The sequence below is a fragment of the Panthera uncia genome, chromosome C2 (assembly GCF_023721935.1).
Source record: "Panthera uncia isolate 11264 chromosome C2, Puncia_PCG_1.0, whole genome shotgun sequence".
NCBI classification, from domain to species: domain Eukaryota; kingdom Metazoa; phylum Chordata; class Mammalia; order Carnivora; family Felidae; genus Panthera; species Panthera uncia.
Genome location: NC_064810.1, coordinates 131,754,795 through 131,777,160, shown reverse-complemented (window position 1 = coordinate 131,777,160; position 22,366 = coordinate 131,754,795). Strand labels below are relative to the sequence as shown.

The following is a 22,366-nucleotide window of genomic DNA, read 5'->3' as shown; positions in this document are numbered from 1 at the left end:
TTTTTATCGAATTTTCATTTGTATGCCCATTAAAATTTGAGAAGCACTACTATATGCTTCTCAGGCAAAGCCTCTCATTTGCTCAGTTGGTCATGTGCAGCGGGAGAGTTGGAGGAGGCAGTGTTAAAGTCACATCGGAATTGGAGTTGGATCCTGAAGAAGGCAAATATTTAATCTAGATCTCACAGGGATTTACTCCATAAGTAATTGCAATTAGAATCAGTTGCTACTTTGTATCATATGTGGGATGCCTCTCGTTACCCTACTAATGTTAAGCTGGTGGTTTCTTTTTAAGTGTCTTTATCACAGGTCAGATATGCTGATGTTTTCTCCCACTAACAGTGTAGTTGGCATTTCCAAAGTATATTCTATGGTGTATTTTCCCCAGGAGATTCTCTAAATAAAAAGAGGTCAAATTTTGGAAAACATCGTATACTTTCTTCCTATCTAGGAGAATCACAGTATACATTGATTTATATTAAAATATCTGAGAACCTGGTGTAGCTTAATTCAATTTTTCCAAATTAACTTGACCATAGCATTTTTCCCCGTCCCCCCTTTTAAAAAGACTGCCATTAAAAAAAAGAAATGAAAGACTACCATTATTATCTTTTCCTTTAGCATATGCAAACTGGCTTGTCTCCAGTATTTATTCTCCTTGATGAAAATAAGAGATGAGGACAACTTTTGAAATTGTCATGGTGTTGCCACTTCAAACAGACTTTCCAGTATTGTTATTTAAGTGCTAAAGGTACTGGTACAACCCTTGTGTGCTAAAGGGGTTGAATATGGCAGACATTTTTAGGGCTCGAATAACTGAGAAAGCATCTTTTAGAAAGTGAATGTTAACTAGGTCCCAGTCAGATTTGGTGGGTAAATGGAAGGGAGGAAACAGAGCATTCCTAATGTTTGCTAGAATGAGGAAAACCATGAGCAATTGAACAAGTTAAACATTTGAGTTCAAGCGGTAAGAAAAAGTAAGTGGCTGGCTTAAAAAATACTTCTAACTAGGAATAAATTCAGACTTAGAGAAGAGCTGTAGGAGTAGGAAGAGTATATTCTTTTCCCCAGATTCACCTACTGTTAAGATTTTACTGCATTGGCTTTATCATTTGGATATTTTTCTCTCCCTTCTCCCTCAAATGCCTCCCTCCCACAGTTTTTTTTCCCCCCGAACCCTTTGAACAGAGATTGCAGAGGTTGATGCACCATCCTAAAATTGTATCAATGTGTATTTCCTAAGAGTAGGGATATTTTCTTCCATAACTATAGTATAATGAACAGCTTTGGTAAAGTTAACATGGGTATAATACTGTTATCTAACCTACCATCCATATTCCACATTTGTCAGATGACGCAGTAATATTTTTATAGCATTTTCCCTCTTCAATAAGAATCCTGTCTAGGATCAGTTATTGCACTTGGTTGTCATGTCTCTTTAGCCTTCTTTAATCTGAAATGGTTCCATGGCCCTTGAGTTTTATGACACTGACATTTTTTAATAATATGGTCCTTCGTTTGTCTATCACTCTTCATTTGGGATTGTCTCCTGTTTCCTCATGATTAGATTCAGGTTGTATATTCCACCCAGAATACCACGTAGATGATGTTATGTCCTTCTCAGGACATCACATCTGGAGGCATATTGGTGATGGTAATTTTTATCATTTGGTCAGACTGTTGTCAGATTTCTCTACTCTAGAGTTACAGTTTTTTCTCTTGCAACTAATAAGCAGTCTGTGGGGAAACACTTTAAGATCATGCAAATATCCTGCTCCTCATCAAAATTTCTGCCTAGATTTAGCATCTATTGATGATTCTTCCCTGGTACAGTTCTTTCTATAATGGTTACAAACTGCTGATTTTCCAGTTCCAGCCCTCCTTCCAGTCAACATCAGCATTCTGATGAACGCAAAATCTATGCTTGATGGACTGACTGATTTACAGTTGACCCTTTAACATTGTGGGTTTAAACTGTGTGGGTCCACTTATATGTGGATTTTTTCCCATAAATACAGCACAGTGCTGTAAGTGTATTTTCTCTTCCTTCTGATTTTTGTAATATTTTCTTTTCTCTAGCTTAATTTTAAGAATATAGTATATAATACATATACAGAATATGTGTTAATCGACTGCTTATGTTATCAGTAAGGCTCTAGTCAACAGTAGGCTATTGGTAATTAAGTTTTTGAGGAGTCAAAGTTAATATGTGGACTTTTGACTCTGTGGGATGTTGGTGCCCTTGACCCTTGCATTGTTCAAGGGTCAACTATATTTATTCATTCAATCATTTATTCATTCAATCATTTATCATAGGTATGAGCTTATGGATATCTATTCTTTTCAATGCTTTATAATTCACTACTGAGTTATAAATTGTCCAGGTTTGGTTGGTGAAAGTAGATAGAAATGTTGACCGAGAAAAGAGACTGAGCTAAAATAAAACAAAAGCATTTATATGAGGTCTCAGAATTGCAATTCAGGGAACACAGATTTGGGCAGCAGCCCAAATAGTGTCTGTCCCTGCACCCTCCCACCCCCACCCCAGAACAAAAGTCAAGGGTTTTTAAAGACAAAATGGAATGCTTGTATTTTTTTCTTTTAACAAAAAATTTTGATTAATGTTGGCAGCAGAAAATTAATCTTGGCTGAATTTAATTGGTTAAGGCTATCACCAAGCAAAGTTTCTTACTTTAGCAAATTTCAGGCTGAGTCCTTGGAATATTTGCAGTTTGGCCCAGTTCAAAAGTTCATGGTTCTACCTGGTGAGGACATGCGTAAGGCCCATGTCTTTATTAGGCACTTGGCTCTGTTTAAAAACCCCCTGATGTAAGTGACTCCATTTTATTTTACCTTTTTTTTAATGTTTATTTATTTATTTATTTATTTATTTATTTATTGAGAGAGAGAGAGAGAGGGAATGAATGTATGTGGGGAAGGGGCGGGGCGGGGGGGAGAGAATCCCAAGCAGGCTCTGAGTGATCGGCATAGAGCTCCACGTGGGGCTTGAACTCACAAACCATGAGATCATGACCTGAGCTGAAATCAAGAGTTGGATGATGCTTAACCGACTGAGCCACCCAGAGGCTCATATTTTACCTTTTACAGCATTCCCCTGTCACATTATTATCTTAAAGTTTTTTTTTTGGTTAATGTTTATTTATTTTTGAGAGACAGACAGAGTACGAGTGGGGGAAGGGCAGAAAGAGAGGGAGACACAGAACCCGAAGCAGGCTCCGGGCTCTGAGTCGTGAGCACAGAGCCTGATGCGGGGCTTGAACTCACAAACCGTGAGATCATGATCTGAACTGAAGTTGGACGCTTAACTGACTGAGCCACCCAGGCGCCCTACCCATCACATTGTTTTTTTAATTTTTAAAAATATTTTTATTTCTGAGCACACAAGCAGGGGAGAGGGGCAGAGAGAGAAAAATCTTAAGCAGGCTCAATGCTCAGTGCAGAGTCAGATGTGGAGTTCAATCCCCCCACGTGACCTGAACCAAAATCAAGAGTTGATGCTCAGGGTGCCTGCGTGGCTCATTAAGTTAAGCTCCCAACTCTTGGTTTAAGCTCAGGTCATGATCTCATGGTTCATGAGTTTGAGCCCCATGTCAGGCTCTGCACTGACAGTGTGGAGGCTGCTTGTGAGTCTGTCTCTCTCCCCCTTTCTCTCTGCCCCTCCCTGCCCCCCTCCGCCATAAATAAATAAATAAAAAGAAAGAAAAGAAACAGAAAGAAAGGAAAAGAAAGAAAAAGAAGGAAAGAAGAAAGAAAAAGAAAGAAAGAAAAAGAGTTGATGCTCAACAGACTAAGCCACCCAGGTGCCCCTCCCCTATCACATTTTTGAGTGCTTTCTTACTTTCCGGCAGAACAGATTGTCACAGAATCTTTATCTTTTCTGTCACAGTTCTGGGCAGCCATTTCTCTGAAGAGTCCTGGTTTTAGTGGGGGAATGTTATTAGAGATCAAGATCTGGGCACTATTGTGCTGGTTGCTACTGGATGGTGCTCATCTCTATAGGATCTTGGCTTTTAGGCCACGAGGACAGAAAGAGGACAGAGCTAGGAAATAAGGCTTATATATATATATATATATATATATATATATATATATGTACACATGTACATTGATGGGTAAATGTATACATACATTCATACTGATAAACATATGTTACATACTTTAGAAATCATTAGGTCCCACCAGTGTCTCTAATTCTAATCCATCTCCACAGGGCTCTTTCTTGCCTTCCATCTTTCCATATTTGTATGTCTCTTCTTTCATCGTGAGAACATTGGCTTCCGACAGCATCAACACGTTAACTTACTTGCGCAGCTCAATAATACATCTGAAATAGTTTCAGAATTGGTTCATTATACCACTACAATGAACAAATCTACCAAAAAGAATTCAGGATTTGTTTGAAGTACTCTCTCCTCACCCCACTGAATTCTGTGAGTATATTTAATCAAATGCTGTACTCCTAATTACTTGCATTACTTCTTCTTTTTTTATCCCTTAAGGATGGATATAGTATTAATTTGAAATACAGTTTAATTCACTCATTTTACTTTGCTGTCAGCTTTTGCATATTTTCCGTCTTTATATCGTTGCTAATTTAATTATTTTGAATAGGTAGAAAATGATGATTTACTTTTCCAAAAGGTAAAGTTTTATGAAAAGGTATACTCAGGAAAGTGTCACTTTATTTCCCTCATTCCACCGCATCCTTTGTTAGGTATCCAACGTTACTGTTTTTTAGTTCATCATTCCTTTTATAAAGATAAGCAGATACATTTTCTTATTTTTTTTCTTATTTCCTCTTTCTTATGAAACACAGCATAGTATATATGTCCTTTTGCAATTTACTTTTGTCATTTATCTATATCTTTTAAAAATCACTCCATATCACCTTATAGAGATCTTCCTCTTTAATTTTTTGCATACGCTTACTACTTTATTGTGCGTACGTATGTAATGTAGTTTATTCAACCGATCTCTTATACTTGGGCACTTAAATAATCTCCAGTAGCTTGAAATTGCAAATAATGCGGTAGTGAATAACCTTGTGCCTATGTATTTTCGTATTGTTTCAGGTTTATCTTCAGGGTAAATTCCTTGCAGTGGGATGGCTTGCTTCTCAAAGGATAAATGCCTATATAATTTTATTAGGTATATGCCCAGTTCTCCTGTAGCATTTTGCATCTCCACTACTAGTGTATGGGAGTGCCTGTCTTTCCACAGCCTTGCCAACAGAGTAAACTGTAAAACTTTCGAATTTTTCCCGATTTGAAATATGAGAGATGGTGCCTCAGTGTCCATTTAATTTGTTGTGTTCATCTTAGGAGTAGAGTTGAATGTCTTTTCATATGTTTAGGAGCTGCTTTTTATGGGATATTTGGTTTTTTCCCCTCAATTTTGAATGCTCTTTGTAGTGATATCAGCCATTTATATTTATCAGTGATAAGTCTTGCAAAAAAATGTTTTCTCCTCATTTGTCATCTGTCTTTTTCTTTTGCTTGTGTTTTTCTTGTAGTATAAAGGTTTCATATTTGGATTTTAGTTCTAGTAAGGAAGGCTTTTTTAAAATGATTTCCCAGGTTATAGGAGGAATTTAGTGATTCTTTTTTACTTGTATAGTTCCCTTTGTTACATTTAAATCTCTGGTTTATTTGGAGTTGGGTTCAGTGTGAGAAATAGATGGATTTTTTACACCCCCCCCCCGCAAATGTGTATCCATTTGTTAAAAAGACCATTCTTGTACCAGTGTTTTGTGATATCACCTTTATGATAGCCGAATCTATTTCTGCACTTCCCTACTCTGTTTCATTGGTCTCTCTGACTATTCATGCAGCAATACCACACTGTTCTCATTACAGAGGCTTTGTCGTGTGTTTTAATTTCTGTGGTATTTTTTTAATTAAAAAATGTTTAATGTGTTTATTATTTATTTCTGAGGGAGACACAGAGTGTGAGTGGGAGAGGGGTTCAGAAAGAAGGGGAGACACAGAATTTGAAGCAGGCTCTGGGCTTCTTGCTGTCAGCACAGAGCCTGTTGTAGGGCTTGAACTCATGAACCGTGAGATCATGACCTGGGCTGAAGTCACATGCTTAACCGACTGAGCCTCCCAGGTAGCCCAATGTATGTAGTATGTTTTAGCAAGGTTTCCCATATATATTTCTTTTCAGTATTTCCTAGACGTTCTTGAATGTTTCTTTTCTACTTGACCTTCAGTATCAAGTTGTCTAGCTCCACAGAAAAGTCAATCATATTTTTGGGGGGCTCAATTTATATTTATACTTTTATGGTGTATTGATATTGAGATGTCCCAATCAGTGACAAAGTATTTATTTTCAGTTGTTCAGGACTACTGTTGTCTCTTTTAAGAGTGTTTATTTTTCTTTATGTGGGTTTTGAACATTTCAATTTATTCTTATTTAACCTTTTTTACTATTTTACTACTGTTTTAAGTGTGGTTTTCTCATCCATTATATATTCTATCTGGTTTTATTTGTGTATGTGAGTGTTACTGATGTTTTCATGTTTATTTTATATCCTGCTCCCTCGGTAAAATCTTTTGTTCTTGAGTTTTGTTGTTGATTTTCTAGGATTTTCCAGGTATTCATCAGGATATCTGCAGATAGTTTTAGTTCTTCTTTTCCAGCTGTTCTCCCTACAATCTTTGTCTGTAATAGTTTTGTTTCTTCTTTTCCAATTCTTGTTTTTTATACTTCTAATGGCTTCCTCTAGTCTTATTTTATTGACTAACATGTCCAGAAAAAAAGTAGTAGTGGTCCTAGTGGGTATCCTTGCCTTATTCCTTACCTTAGTGGGCAGAGTAACACTGAGAGCTAGCAGCGGGAGAAAAGATAGATCTGCACAAGGTAATAATGCACAGTTCGAAATGCTTTACAGGCAGTACGTGTATTGTCATATACGGTTCTCTATAGTATTTCTCTTCCCTTTCATGGCTAAATATTTTGAAGGCGTTGTCTCTACCTTTCACTTCCATTGTTTTACCTTCCATTCTCATCCTTTAAACAGCTCTACTCTGGTTATTGCATTGTTAAAACCAAGGCCGCTGCTGAGAACCCTTTGTTACTCAATCTAATGGATTTATTTTCTCTTTATCTTACTTGCTTGTTTTTCCTCTTAGTGGCTTTCAACATTGCAGACCCTGCCTTCTTCTGAATGTATTTTTTCCCCTTACTTTTTGTTAAATCACATTCTTCTGGTTGTTCTTTTTCAGTCTCCTAGCTCTTTCTTCTCTTCTCGGCTTCTGACTGCCTCTTCTTTCTGACATCCCGGGCTGCCTCTTTCAAAATTCTATTCTTTCTTCTTTTTGAACTATGTTAGTTTTCTAAGCAAACTTGTGGCCCAAGTTATCATCTATATTACAGCTATTCTGAGACTAACATTCTTTTTTCTGTTTTAAGTTTATTTATTTATTGGGCACCTGGGTGGCTCAGTCGGTTAAGTGTCCGACTTCGGCTCAGGTCATGACCTCACAGTTCGTGAGTTCAAGCCGCCTCAGGCTCTGTGCTGACATCTCAGGGCCTAGAGCCTGCTTCGTATTCTGTGTCTCCCTCCTCTAAGCTCCTCCCCTGCTCACACTCTGTCTCTCTCTCAACATAAACAAAGATTAAAAGAAAAGTTTATTTATTTATTTTGAGAAGGAGGGAGAGAGTGAGAGCGAGCAGGGGAGGGGCAGAGAGAGAGAGGGGGAGAGAGAGAGAGAATCCCAAGCAAGCTTGGCATCAGCGTGGAGCCCAATATAGGGTTTAGACTCATGAACTGTGAGATCATGACCTGAGCTGAAGTCAGACACTTCCCCGACTGAGACACACAGGTACCCACTGAGAGTAAAATTTCTACTCTACATCTGTCTTCTGAGATGGAGATCTACATGTTCACCTGCCAACCTGGTATCAGTGTCCACTTTGGGATGTCAAAGTCACTTCACAGTATAAGTTCTAACCCTCTCCTCAAATGCTCCCAGTTTTAAGTGACCAGTACCGTGTATCTTATTGTATAAAGTAGAAACCTGAGGATCATCCTGATTCTTGTTTGTCACTCATCTTTATCCATTGTATTGTCAGGTTTTGTTGAATTTATGTCTCTACTCCTTCCAGTTTGCTCTAGCCTAAAGGAAAGGTAGACCCTGTCAACCAGAAGAAACGTCATGAGTAAAGAATAGAGATGTTATATTTGGTAGAATACATAAAGTAAGATTAGAAGTAAGGTGAAGGATACCACTTGCAGTCATAAGAAATTTGGGTAGTCATTGGGTGAGATGATTAGATTACTTTGCAGGACATAGTAAGTCGGAAAAAAGGAAGAGAAGGGACTGCAGGTGGGAGACTAGTTAGGAAGCTAACAGCTTTAGCAGCTTTGTTAAGAGATACTAAGTGCTTATATTAAAGTATGACACTGGAGAATAAAACGAGACAGATTTGATAGATACCTCATTGCTATTCAGTAAAATAGAGGAACAACATGGATCTGAAGATACAAAACAAAATTATCAAACTCTCAAGATTTCCTTAGAAGGCGATGAAGGTGGGGGCACCTGGGTGGCTCAGTCGGTTGAGCGTCCAACTTTGGCTCAGGTCACGATCTCACGGTGTGTGAGTTTGAGTCACATGTCGGGCTCTGTGCTGACAGCTCAGAGCCTGGAACCTGCTTTGGATTCTGCATTCTCAAAAATGAATAAACCTTTAAAAAAAAGTTTAATAAAAAAAAATAAAGAAGGTGATGAAGGGTGGAGTAGTAGACAGTTTTGGAGAAACATAATGAGTTCTGTGATAAAGTATGCATAAGGTGTTGATACGGACTATCAATCAGGTGGAGAAAAATAGGGAATGATTGGAGATGGTGAGTAGGTTTCTTCTTCAGTGCTCGCTTCATCTGGTAGTATAGTGACTGTCCAGAGCAGTGTCGAGAAGTCATTTGAGGCAGCATCCAACCTATTGGCAATGTGTGTCTACTTTGGCTGATATGTACATGTGAGCATGGTCTAGGTTTTGGAATCCAAGTCAGAACTAGAGACATGGGGACAGAAGATAATGGTTGAAGACAGGAAATTTGAATGAGATGTTAAGCTAACCACCCCCCCCCCCAACACACACAAAAGAAATTTCTTTCTTTTTTCCTGAGAAGGGAATCAGCCAAAGGAAACATAGATCTTGAAGAGCCCTTATGTTAATTAGGTGGCAGCATCAGAAAAAGGGTCAGACCTGATGGATTTGTTGTTGGGAAAACAATGATAGAAACACGGCAAAGAGAATTTTAGGAAGGAGATCCTGGTTATTAGGGCTATAGAGAAATCAAGGAGTGTAAAGACTTGGGAAAGGACATTACATTTGGACCATTGAGAGAACAATTTCAGTAATTCAAAATGGCAAGAGTTCTATAAAAAGGAATTTGTACTTTTATAAAGATAATGTTGAAGAAAAATGTCCCATTTGAAAAGTTAAATAGTCATGTAATGCTAGTACTGTATTTTGCTAGACTTTGAAAAAATTTATAAAGTATGAACTGAGTGATAATTTGAAAAAAACAAACCCATCATGGATTAGAAACTGAATTAGAGATAGGAAATGAGAAAAGTATAGTGAGTCAGGCCCACAAATGAAGTTATATATGGAAACAGTGGGAATTTTCTGGAAGCATGTGGTAAATAATATGGTGCAGATTTTTGCATGATACTGTGGTCTAGGAAGCAAAATGCCAGTAAGGCAAATGGTAAGAAATAAATGTAGGAATACCGCTGAAGGCTACATGGCTGAGCAGGGACCTGGCAAAGTCCTCTTAATTTTGGCAACTGCAAAGTGATCCTTTAAGTAAATTGAGTTTTGTTTTGGTAAGAATGAGTTGTGATTGGTTTATTCTGATATAGGAAAGAAATAGGATATATTGGAGACATTTTAGGGTATACTTAGAGATATTGGCCCACTCTGATGTGGCCAAAGACTAGCAACTAAAAAGGATATTTAAAAAAAAAAATTTTTTTTTAACGTTTATTTTTGAGACAGAGAGCATGAACGGGGGAGGGTCAGAGAGAGGGAGACACAGAATCTGAAACAGGCTCCAGGCTCTGAGCTGTCAGCACAGAGTCCTCTGCGGGGCTTGAACTCAAGAACCCCGAGATGGTGACCTGAGCTGAAGTTGGATGCTTAACCGACTGAGCCACCCAGGCGCCCCTAAAAAGGACATTTTAATTACAGAAGTAATTTGGTCTTAGAATAGAAAGCAATGGAAATGTAACAGATCTGAGAAGGGAGGTACACTATTCTACTGGTAAGTCTTAGCATTTAATATATCATGTGGTTTTTGTTGGCCACTCCATTAATGAAGACTTAAGCCAACATTCGAGCACACAAAAAGGGAAAGAGATAATCATGGATTAGGGAAAGTGGATGTATTAAATCAAAATCAGAAAGCTTATTTTTGTGTATATCCAGAAAACATTCTGAATTCTCTTATTAAAATTTTATAAAATGTCTGTAGATCCTCTCGGTTCTTTTAAGTTGACTATTGTATCTGAAAAAAATGACACCTTTGTTTTCTTCCTTTTTACTCATTATGCCTTTTCTTACTGATTTGTTTTACTCTTCTATTTTGAAGTTTTAGTACAGTCTTGCGTAAAAGTGGTAATAGTGGGCATCTGTCTTATTCTTTTTTAAAGGCTAATGCTTCTGATGTGCCACCATTATGTATTATGTTTGCTATAGATTTTTGGGAAGATGCATTTCATTCACTTCATCACTTTAAGGTGGTTTTTTTCTAGCTAAATTTTGTGTTTAATTTTTAAAATCATTAATGCCATTAAATATTACAAAAATATTGTTTTCTGTATAGTTTTACTCTTAGTGGGTTGCATAATATGCAGTATTTTAGTAATAGGAAACTCCCAGTAAACATCATAAACAAAAAGACTGTTAGTCTATTCTTAAAGATATGAGAAGTCATTTTTCTCTTTGATTATCGTAGGTCCGATAGGCTGTGGTACTGATTGCAGCTCTTCAGAAGTCAGCAGGAATGAAATTGAATTGGGGACTGAGAGAGTCAGCTATGAATTTGCAGATGTACTAAAACTTCTTTTTTTTTTGACTTTGAGTAACCTTGGTTTCTTTTCCTTGATAATCTCTGATAACTGCAGATTTCATACATAAAAAAGAAAATATTTGTAGTTAGATGCTGGTATGTTATTAATTGGAATGAGTACAGAAAGATTGGGAATGTGGTTTCAATGTTACATGTGACCACAGGTCATTATGTAAAACTTGAAAATGGATTAAATTTCTATTCATCTTTATTCACTACCATCTATGGAATTTTTTAATAGTGCAAACTAGGTGTTATTGAGAAAATATTTTAAATTACCATTTGTATTAATGGGTTATAATTACCTCAATATGACAATACTCTTCTAAATAGCTTGCAAATAATGAAAGTTAAAAAAAAAACACACATTACTTTCTTTTTTAATTTTTTTTTACATTTATTTATTTTTGGTAGAGAGAGACAGAGCACAAGTGGGGGAGGGGCATAGAGAGAAGGAGACACAAAATCCGAAGCAGGCTCCAGGCCCTGAGCTGTCAGCACAGAGCCCAATGCGGGGCTCAACTCACAAACCCTGAGATCACGACCTGAGGCAAAGTCGGATGCTTAACCGACTGAGCCACCCAGGTGCCCCAACACCTATTACTTTTTAAATAGTTACCTGACTATTTAGATAACTTCTCTTCTCTGGGATATTATCTGTACATTACACTTGAAAAAGATATTCTGGAAAATACCTGATTTTAATCTAATATTAGCAGCTTTTGCATGGTTAATCATTCTCTTGGATAAAAGTTTGTTTTATCCGAAGCTATTGGTGTGTATTGAGATCTTTCTTTGATTTGCTAGTTTTGGGTTATTTTGTTGTTGTTGTTTAGTATAAAAATGACTTGTTTGTCAACGTGTCTTTTTGAATTGTCACAAAAAGATTTTTTAAATGTGTGAGTTCTGAACCCTTATAAAGGTGTATTACTATAAAGTGCTGTGTTTAACTTGTGTCTTCTGAAGGACATTCTCTCACATTTAATTATATTAAATTAAACATTTCTTATGCTGATTCTTTTTATTTCATTTGTACATTCCAAAAATTATATAAAAATTTCCATACAAATTAATACTAATCATAATTTTCCTTACTAAAATACCATTATGGTCCCTTATTTTACATTAATTATAATATTCTCATGTTTCATATATCCTAGATAACCAAAGATTTGAGTAAATAATAATAAGGTAAGAACATTTGAAGAAAATTAGACTGTGCTAAGCAGTTTATGACTGACCTTATGGTGAAAGAGGCAGAGAAGTGGGCAGTGGGGTAGTGATGGGAGAGGAGACCTATTTTTCTTGTGTTCTAGTCCATCACAATTTAGAAGAAAGAGACTCAAGATAAATGTGCCTACAATTACAGAGCAGGCTGATACGATTTATCATTTTTTCAGAGTACAATACAGTAGTCACAATAATTTGGTGAATGATCTTCATCTTTGTGTGAAGAAGTCTATTCAGTATCACGAAAACATCTATTATTACACAAAGCATAAATATAATTTCTGTATTGCATTATTAGAGGTTAACAAAGCCCTTTTTTTGTTTTTTGTTTTTGTTTGTTTTGTTTTGCTTAACTCACAGAAACCTCACAAGATTTGTTTGTTACCATTGAGCATGTTACTGTATATATTTAGTATTTACCGTTATACCCCCCACCCCCCAAATGAAGCACATTTCCTGATGTTTAATCACAGAAATTGATAAAATGAACCCTCACATATGGTAAATCTTGTTTTCGTACATGGGCAAATATTCTGGTTACTGAATATTGTTTTCTTGCCCAAACAAACTCTTCTGGGCATAATTTAAGCTCTGTGGGATAAGTAAAATGGTACTTTAAGTTCTAAAAATCAGAAGTGCTGTTGAGAATTCTGGTTACTAAAAATGCCAGGTAAACTAGACATTTATATGTATCTAATTCAGTATACTACTTATAATTGAGTCTTGCTGACACTTGAAGTCCTGAAAAGTTCTAGGATTTTCTGATATACATGGTCCTTAGAGTGTTAGAAATTTGCTTGTTGTGTGTTTAGATTGTATGGTTTTCTAAAAGTATTTAGTATTCTGTGATTATTATTTGTTGTGGCTTAAGAGCTTGTCTCCTTTAATAAGTCAAGTTAATGAGTCATTCATTCCTGCAAAGATACACTGAGGTGATTGTTTTTTATTGAAGAATAATTGACATATAGTACTATTAGTTTCAGGTGTACAGTATATTGATTTGATATCTATATGCATTATGAAATGGTCATCACTAAGTGTAGTTACCACCTGTCACCATACAAAATTGTTACAATGTTAGTAACTGTATTCTCTATGTTGTATATTATATCCCTGTGTCTTTATTGATTTTATAACTGGAAGACCGTACCTCTTAATCCTCTTCACTTATTTTACTCATTTCCCCCCTCCTCCGTTCCCTGCCCAGCAACCTTCAGTTTCTTTTCTGCATCTGAGTCTGTTTCTGTTTTGTTTGTTCATTAAAAAAAAAATTTTCCACATATACATGAAGTCATGTGCTATTTGTGTTACTCTGTCTGATTTATTTCACTTAGCGTAATACCCTTGAGGTCCATCCATATTGTAAATGGGAAGATTTCATTTTTTCATGACTGAATAATATTGCATTGTGTGTCTGTGTGTCTGTGTGTGTACATACCACATCTTCTTTATCCATTTATCTATCCGTGCACATTTAGATTGCGTCCATGTCTTGGCTATCGTAAGTAATGCTGCTGTGAACATAGGGGAGCATATGTGTTTTTGAACTAGAATTTTCATTTTCTTTGGGTAAATACCTAGAAGTGGATTTGCTGGATTGTATGGTAGTCCTCTGTTTCCAATTTTTTAGAGACCTCCTTACTGTTTTCCATTATGGCAACACCACTTTACATTCCCACCAGTGGTGCACAAAGTTGCTTTTTTCTCCACATCCTTACCAACACTTGTTACTTCTTTTCCTTTTGATACTAGCCATTCTGACAGGTGTGAGGTGATGTCTCATTGTGGTTTTGATTTGCATTTCCCTGATGGTTAGTCATATTGAGCATCTTTTCATGGGCTTGTTGGCCATCTATGTATGTTCTTTGAAAAAATGTGTATTCTGGTCCTCTGTCCATTTCTAATTGTTTGTTTCTTGATTCTGGGTTTTATAACTTTGTATATTTTGTATGTTATCCCTTATTGAATATATTACTTGCAAATATCTTCCCCCATTGAGGAGGTTGCCTTTTCATTTGGTTGATGTTTTTCTTCACTATGCAGAAGTTTTTTAGTTTTTATATAATCCCATATTTGTTTATTAAAAATTTTTTTTTAATGTTTTTATTTATTTTTGAGACAGAGCATGAGCGGGGGAGGGGCAGAGAGAGAGGGAGACACAGAATCCGAAGCAGGCTCCAGGCTCTGAGCTGTAAGCACAGAGCCTAACGCGGGGCTCAAACTCATGGACTGTGAGATCATGACCTGAGCTGAAGTCAGACACTCAATCGACTGAGCCACCCAGGCGCCCCAGGCAGGCTATTTATTTTTGCTTTTGTTGTCCTTGCCTGAGGAGACAGATGAAAAATATTGCTAAGGTGACTGTCAAAGAGCTTACTGCCTATGTTTTCTTGTAGAAGTTTTATGGTTTCAGGTGTTACCTTTAATCCGTTTTGAGTTGGGTTTTGTAGGTGGTGTAAGAAAGTGATCCATTTTTTTTTTTTTTTTTTTGGCATGGAGCTGTCCAGTTTTTCCAGCACTATTTATTGAAGAGACTGTCTTTTCCCCACTGTGTATTCTTGCCTCCTTTGTCATACACTAATTGACCATATAAACATGAGGTTATATTTGGACTCTCTATTCCGTTGAGCCTTGTTTCTGTTTTTATGCCAGTACCATACTGTTTTGATTACTAGAGCTTTGTAGTATAGTTTGTAGTATAGTTTGAAATTTAGGAACATATCCTAAATTTTGGCTACTTTGGGTCTTTGTAGTTCCATACAAACTTTAGGATTATTTGTTCTTTCTGTGAAAAATGCCATTGTAATTTTGATATAATTTGCATTAAATCTGTAGATTGCTTTGGATAGTATGGGCATTTTAAGAATATTAATTCTTATCCATGAGCATACTATATCTTTCCAATTATTTGTGTTGTCTTCAGTTTTTTTTTCATCATTGTCATATAGTTTTCAACATTCAGCTCTTTCACTTCCTTGGTTAAATTTATTCCTTTGTGTTTTATTCTTTTTTGATGCAATTGTAAATGGGACTGTTTTCTTAATTTCTCTTTCTCATAGTTTGTTAGTAGTGTATAGAAATGCAACAGATCTCTGTTATGTTGACTTTGTATCTTGCAACGTTCCTGAATTCATTTATTCTAGTAGTCTCTGGGTACAGGCTTTAGGGACTTCTATTTATTGTATCATGTCATGAGTGAACAGTAAGTTTTATGTCTTCCTTTCCAATTTGGATGCCTTTTAGTTTTTTCCCTTGCCTAGTTGCTGTGGCTGTGACTTTCAACACTATGTTGAATAAAAGTGGTGAAAGTGGGCATTCTTGTCTTGTTCCTGATCTTACAGGAAAAGCTTTCAGCTTTTCACCATTGAGTAAGATGTTATATGTGGCCTTTATTATGTTGAGGTACATTCCCTCTGTTTCCACTTTGTTGAGAGATTTTATCATAAATGGATATTGAATTATGTGAAGTGCTTTTTAGGCATCTTTCAAGATGATCATATGATGTTTATCCTTCCTATTGTTAATATGGTGTAGAACATTGATTGATTTGTGGATGTCGAACCATTATGAGATCCCTGGAATACAGCCCATTTGATCATGATGTGTGATCCTTTAACTGTATTATTAAATTTGGCTTGCTAATATCTTTTTGAGGATTTTTGCATATATGTTCACCAGTGATATTGGCCTGCGGTTTTCTTTCTTGTAGTGTCTTTGTCTGGTTTAGGTCATGGTAATGCTGGCCTTATAAAGTGAGCTTGATAGCATTCCTTTCTTTTCAATTTTTTGGGATAGTTTGAGAAAGATAGGTATCAGCTCTTCTTTAAATGTTTGGTCCTGGACTTTTGTTTGTTGGGTGTTTTTTGATTATTGATCCAACCTCCTTACTAGTAAATACTTATCTTCACATTTTCAGTTTCTTTCTGATTCAGTCTTAGAAGATTGTGTTTCTAGGGATTTATTCATTTCCTCTAGGTTGTCCAGTTTTTTGCTCTGTAATTTTTCATGGTAATATATTTCTGTGATATTGGTTGTAAATTCTCTTTCATTACTGATTTTAATGAGTATTGAAATCATTAAATACTTTCTTTCTTTCTTTCTTTCTGTCTGTCTGTCTGTCTTTTTTTTTGGATGAGTCTTGCTAACGGTTTATAAATTTTGTTTGTCTTTTCAAGGATTATCCCACCAAGTTTAAATTATGCCAGAAGAGTTTATCTTTTCTAAGAATTAACTCTTAGTTTTATTAATCTTTTTTACTTTTTATTTTACTCTCTATTTTTTTCTGCTCTGATCTTTATCATTTCCTTCCTTCCTCAAACTTTGGGCTTTGTTCCTTTTCCTAGTTCCTTTAGGTGTAAGGTCCGATTTCTGCTGTAGATTTTTCTTGTTTATGGAGGTGGACTTGTATTGCTAGACACTTCTGTCTTAAAATTGTGTTTGCTGTTTCCTGTTGGTTTTGGAGCAGTGTGTTTCCATTTTTGTTTCTTTTAAGATATTACAACATTTTTTTTAATGTTTATTTTTGAGAGCAAGAGAAAGAGAGAGAGAGACAGAGAGGGAGAGCGTGAGCCAGGGAGGGGCAGAGAGAGGGAGACACAGAATCCGAAGCAGGCTTCAGGCTCTGAGCTGTCAGCACAGAGCCCAATGCGGGGCTCAAACTCAGGAATGGTGAGATCATGACCTGATGTGAAGTCAGATGCTTAACCAACTGAGCCACCCAGACACCTTGTCTTAAGATATTTATCGATTTCCTCTTTGATTTCTTTCTTGACTCATTAGTTATTTAGTAGCATGTTGGGTAGTCTCCACATGTTGTTTGTTTTTTTCTCCAGTTTTCTTCTTTTTTTCCTCCATTTTTCTTCTTACAGTTATTTCTAGTATCATACCATTGTGGTCAGAAGAGATGCTTGGTATATCAGTCTTCTTTTAAATTCAAATTGTTTTGAGAGTTGTTTTGTGGCTTAATGTGATAATATTCTGAAGAATGGTCCATGTGCACTTGAGAAGAATGTATATTCTGCTGGTTTTAGATGGAATGTTCTGTATATATCTGTTTGGTATATCTCACCTAATGTTTGTTCAAGGCCAGTGTTGTTTTTTTTTTTTTAATTTTTTTAATGTTTATTTATTTTTGAGACAGAGAGAGACAGAGTGCAAGTGGGGGAGGGGCAGAGAGAGAGGGAGACACAGAATCTGAAGCAGGCTCCAGGCTCTGAGCTGTCAGCACAGAGCCCGACGTGGGGCTCAAACCCACGAGCTGCGAGATCATGACCTGAGCCGAAGTTGGACGCTTAACCGACTGAGCCACCCAGGCACCCCAAGGCCAGTGTTTTCTTATTAATTTTCTGTCTGAATGATGTGTTCATTGACATAGGTGGACTGTTAAAGTCCCCTACTGTTACTATATGACTGTCAATTTCTCCCTTTGTGTCTGCTAATATTTGCTTTTTCTGTAGGTGTTCCTCTGGTGCATAAATATTTACAAGTATTATATATGTTTTCTTGTTGGGTTGATCCCTTTATCATTATGTATGTAATCCCTGCTTTGTCTCCTGTTACATCCTTTGCTTTAAAGTTCATTTTGTCTGATGTAAATATTGCTACCTGCTTTTTGTCTGATACTAAGTATTGCTACCCCAGCCTTCTTTTTGTTTCCATTTCCATGGAATATCTTTTTTCATCCCTTCACTTTCAGTCTGTGTGTATCTTTAGATCCAAAATGAGTCTCTTGTAGGCAGTATATAGATAGATCTTGTTTTTTAATCCATTTAGTCACCTATGTCTCTTGATTGAAGCATTTAATCCATTTACATTGAAAATAATTATTGGTATGTATTTCCCTTTTATTAATGGTTTTCTGGTTGCTTTTGTAATTTTTCTCTGTTCCTTTCATTTTTTTTCTCTCTTCCCTTGTGATTTGATGACTTTTTTTAGTGTTACATTTAGATTCCTTTCTCTTTATTTTTTGTGTATCTATTATAGGTTTTTGGTTTGTCGTTGCCATGAGGTTCATATATAACAACCTATATATTTATCAGTCTGTTTTAAGTTGGTAGTCATTTAAGTTCTAAGCATCCTGAAAGCACTACACTTTTACCCTTTTTTGCCACCGTGTTTTGTTTCTGATGTCATATTTTACATCTTTTTATTTAGTGTATCCCTTAACTAATTATTTTACATTCAGGTGATTTTACTAATTTTTCTTTTAATTCTCACACTAGCTTTTTTTTTTTTTTTTAATTTTTTTTTTAACGCTTATTTATTTTTGAGACAGAAAGAGACAGAGCATGAACGGAGGAGGGTCAGAGAGAGGGAGACACAGAATCTGAAACAGGCTCCAGGCTCTGAGCAGTCAGCACAGAGCCCGACGCGGGGCTCGAACTCACGGACCGCGAGATCGTGACCTGAGCCGAAGTTGGACGCTTAACTGACTGAGCCACCCAGGCGCCCCCACACTAGCTTTATAAGTGGTCGATCCACTGCCTTTTCTATGTGTTTGCCTGTACCAGTGATATATTTTTCTTTCAGGTATTTTCTTATTTTTAGTTACGGCCTTTCCTTTTATGCTTAGTGAAGTCTTTTTAATATTTCTTATAAAGCCAATTTAGTAGTGATGAACTCTTTTAGCTTTTTCTTGTCTGGGAAACTCTTTATACCCCGTTCACTTCTGAATGATAACCTTGCTGGGTAGATTATCCTTGATCCTTGGTTGGAAGTTTTTTCTTTTTTAGCACTTAAATATATTATGCTCCCTCTCTTCTGACCTGCAAAGTTTCTGCTGAAGAATCTGTGGATAGTCTTGTGGGGGTTCCATTATATGTAACTAATTGCCTTTTCCTACTGCTTTTAAGATTGTCTTTATCTTTAATTTTTGACATTTTAAGTATGAGGTGTCTTGGCATGGATATCTTTTCCATCTCTTCACTGAAGTTCTTACTGTCTTCATCTGTTCATCTCATGAGTTTGGTAAATATCGTTATGACCATTAGTTTGAATTCTTTATTGAGTGGGTTACCTATATCCATTTTGTTTATTTCTTTTTTTGAGGTTTTATCTTGTTCTCTTGACTGGAACATATTCTTCTGTCTCTTTATTTTGCCCAGTCTGTGTTTGTTTTTGCGTTTAGGTTGTTCAGCCATCTCTTGGTCTTGAAGGAACAGCCTTATGTAGGAGTTGTCCTGTGGGGCCCAGAAATGCAATCTGCCCCGGTGCTCCAGAGGTGTTCCCTGTGTGGGTCGCATGTGGCCCCCTGTTGTGACAGGGCCGCAGTTGCTACAGGCATACTGTTAGGCAGAGTTATCATCCTGTCAGCTGCAGGGTCTGGCTGAGCTGCTGGGTTGTATGGGCTTCTTAGTGGGGCACCATCCTCTGGCATCAGCAGTCTTGAGGGAGGATTCCAAAATGGCATTCTCCAGTGCTGGAGATAAGGCTGAATAAACTAGCAAAAATGGCTACTGCTAGTGTCTCAGTCCCTCCTGCCTCTCTGGTGCTTGCTCTGAGATTCGTAAAGTAGATCTCTTTTGCCTATGTTTTGTGCACTGTTTTTATTTGTTTGTTTGTTTTTTGTTTTGTTTTTTAAATCTGGTGTTTTTGCGTTGGTTTCTGGATTGAGTGAGTCTGTGTGTGTGAGCCCTTTGAGAGTCGGTTTCCCTTTCCCTATAGTTCTATAGTTTTTCTGGATATACTCCCTGCTGGTTTTCAAAGCCAGGCATTTTGAGGTCTTGTCTCTCCTGTGTAGGATATAAAGGTTGGGGTGCACAATGTGGAGCTTGAATCTTTTACGCCTCAGGGAAAAGTTCCATACCTTTGAGGTTCCTCCTGTCCATGGAGCACCACACCGGGGGTGTGGTCTATTACTTAGCAATATTTTATCTCTACCCCTTGTACCCATCTTGGTGTTTTCCCTTATTGTGGAGGATCTTTTCATCCAGTATGTAGGTCCTCTTTATAGGGAATTATTTCAAACGTGATTCTAAATTGTTGTGTCCATGAAAGGAAGTGAGTTCAGGATCTTACTACCTACCATCTTGAACTGTGACCTTCCTATTATTAATTGTATGAAGCTGGGAAGGCCAGTCCATTAGGAAATGCAGCTCCATTGCTTTGTGAAGAGTTTTTGCTCTGATGAGAGCTTTTTGTTTAAGAAGAAATATTAGTCTGGAAGAGAACTGCACCAATCTAAAGGTGGATGTTTTGTGTATGTGGAAATCTGAGACTAAATTGAACTGAAAATATGGCTCTTAGGAAATTAATAAACTTATGTTAAGTGGTTTCTAGGCACCAAATCTTGGTTAAATACAGCTCAAAATAGTCTAAGCTACTGAGGGTAAAATTAGAATAATAATAATCAAAAGAAAATAAACTACAGAATTTTTTGAACTTAGTGTTTTTTTAAGTTTATTTTTATTTACTTTGAGAGAGAGAGAGAGAGAGAGAGAGAGAGCAAGCGGGGAGGAACAGAGAGTGAGACAGAAACCCCAGCACTGTCAGTACAGAGCCCAGTGTGGGGCTCGAACTCATGAACCATGAGATCATGACCTGAGCCGAAGTCTAGAGTCAGACACTCAATGGACTGAGCCACCCAGGTGGACACTCAATGGACTGAGCCGCCCCAGAACTTAGTTTTTAAAAATTCTCATACTTGAGAAAATGATTTACCAATCTATTTCCTAAAAGTAACTTATACATAACATAACACATACATGGTCGAATCTTATTGCCATGTAGAGCTCTGTTTCCTGGTCAACGTTATTCCTTTGCTGCAAGAGCCAGAAGTGGCTTATTCTGAAACTTCCTGTCTCATTTTAAACGTGTTCTGATTGAGAAACTCTGCTAAGTGTCAAAAGAAGTCTGGCCCTCTGTCAAGAGTGATGAGTTCTTCATAAGGAAATTCTGGAATTGCCTCTAGGCAGTATTTTAATAATTTCTTTGGAACCCTTTTTAATTGGTTATGTCAACTCTGGATCTGAATTTTCTAGTTTTATTATTATTTATTCTGAGTATGATAATTTGTGTTTGAAGACTTACTCTGGGATTTATCTGTATTCATTGCACATTTATACTAATGAGGCTCAGGATGTATTTTGTCTTTGGCCAACCTGCACACTACTTTCGGGACATTTGAGAAGGGATGCCTTTTAAAAAGTCTGATTTGCAACTATGTATGTATGTATGGTCTATCAAGGTTACATAAAGAAAACTAAGAATTTGTTGTTTAGAGAGTTTAATCCTAAATCGTTGTGTACCACTGAAGCACAGAGCTTGAGAGAAGGTTCTTTTCTGTAGTATTGAATACAAGAGATAATATACTTCAGAGTGAAAATAAAGTGAGAGAAACTGATGTTTGAGCTTCCTGAATCACAGATTTCAGTGGTCCATGGTCCACGGTCATAGGTGATACACACTTAATCACTTTTGATGGTAGGTTTCCAAGGTACTTTGGTGAGGTAGAGATAAAGGAATCACTTTAATTCACCACATGATTTTGACTTACATTACTTACTCATAGGTATACTTGAAAGCATTGTGATGTTGTGTAAAGGACATGGCTTGTGGAGTGTTACAGACCTGAGTTTAAATACTAATTATTAACAGTGTGATATTAAATAAATCTAGTTAACCATGCCTACATTTCTTCATCTGCAGAGCAAGTAGGAGTAATGACAATATTAGGACTTTTCATATAGCTATTGTGAGAATTAAACAAAATGACGTTTTTACAACACAAAGAAGAGTCTTTCTTTTAGGACATCCTCCTCCCACCCTCACTCCCACCCCAAGTATCATGGACTGAGAAGTTAACATCATCAGGCGTTGCTCAGAAAGGCAGTTAAAAGTTTAAACGTAAGTTTTACATATTGATAGTCTTTAGATAAGGTCATTTTGAGTATTTTCAATGAAAGATATTATTTCAGTGAATTTGTAGGCCATCATTTTAAAAGCAGAAACAATTTTAGGTTAGGTAACCTAGTCTTTAGGGCTTTTTTTTCTTCCACAAATACTGCTCTGGAAGGTGGTCTGGTGTTCAGTCGC

The 22,366-nt window shown here is 36.7% G+C and overlaps 1 protein-coding gene across 4 annotated transcripts in view; it reads left to right on the top strand.

Moving 5' to 3' along the window:
- TBC1D5 (TBC1 domain family member 5) overlaps positions 1-22,366 on the top strand; it is a 533,625-nt gene that overhangs the window by 102,850 nt on the left and 408,409 nt on the right. The window contains exon 3 of one of the 4 annotated variants that reach the window (XM_049629846.1): positions 4,232-4,451. The exons of the other annotated variants lie outside the window; for them this stretch is intronic. The gene's annotated coding sequence lies outside the window, so the exon portion shown is untranslated. The remainder of the gene's footprint in view (positions 1-4,231; positions 4,452-22,366) is intronic. 4 annotated transcript variants of the gene reach the window in all.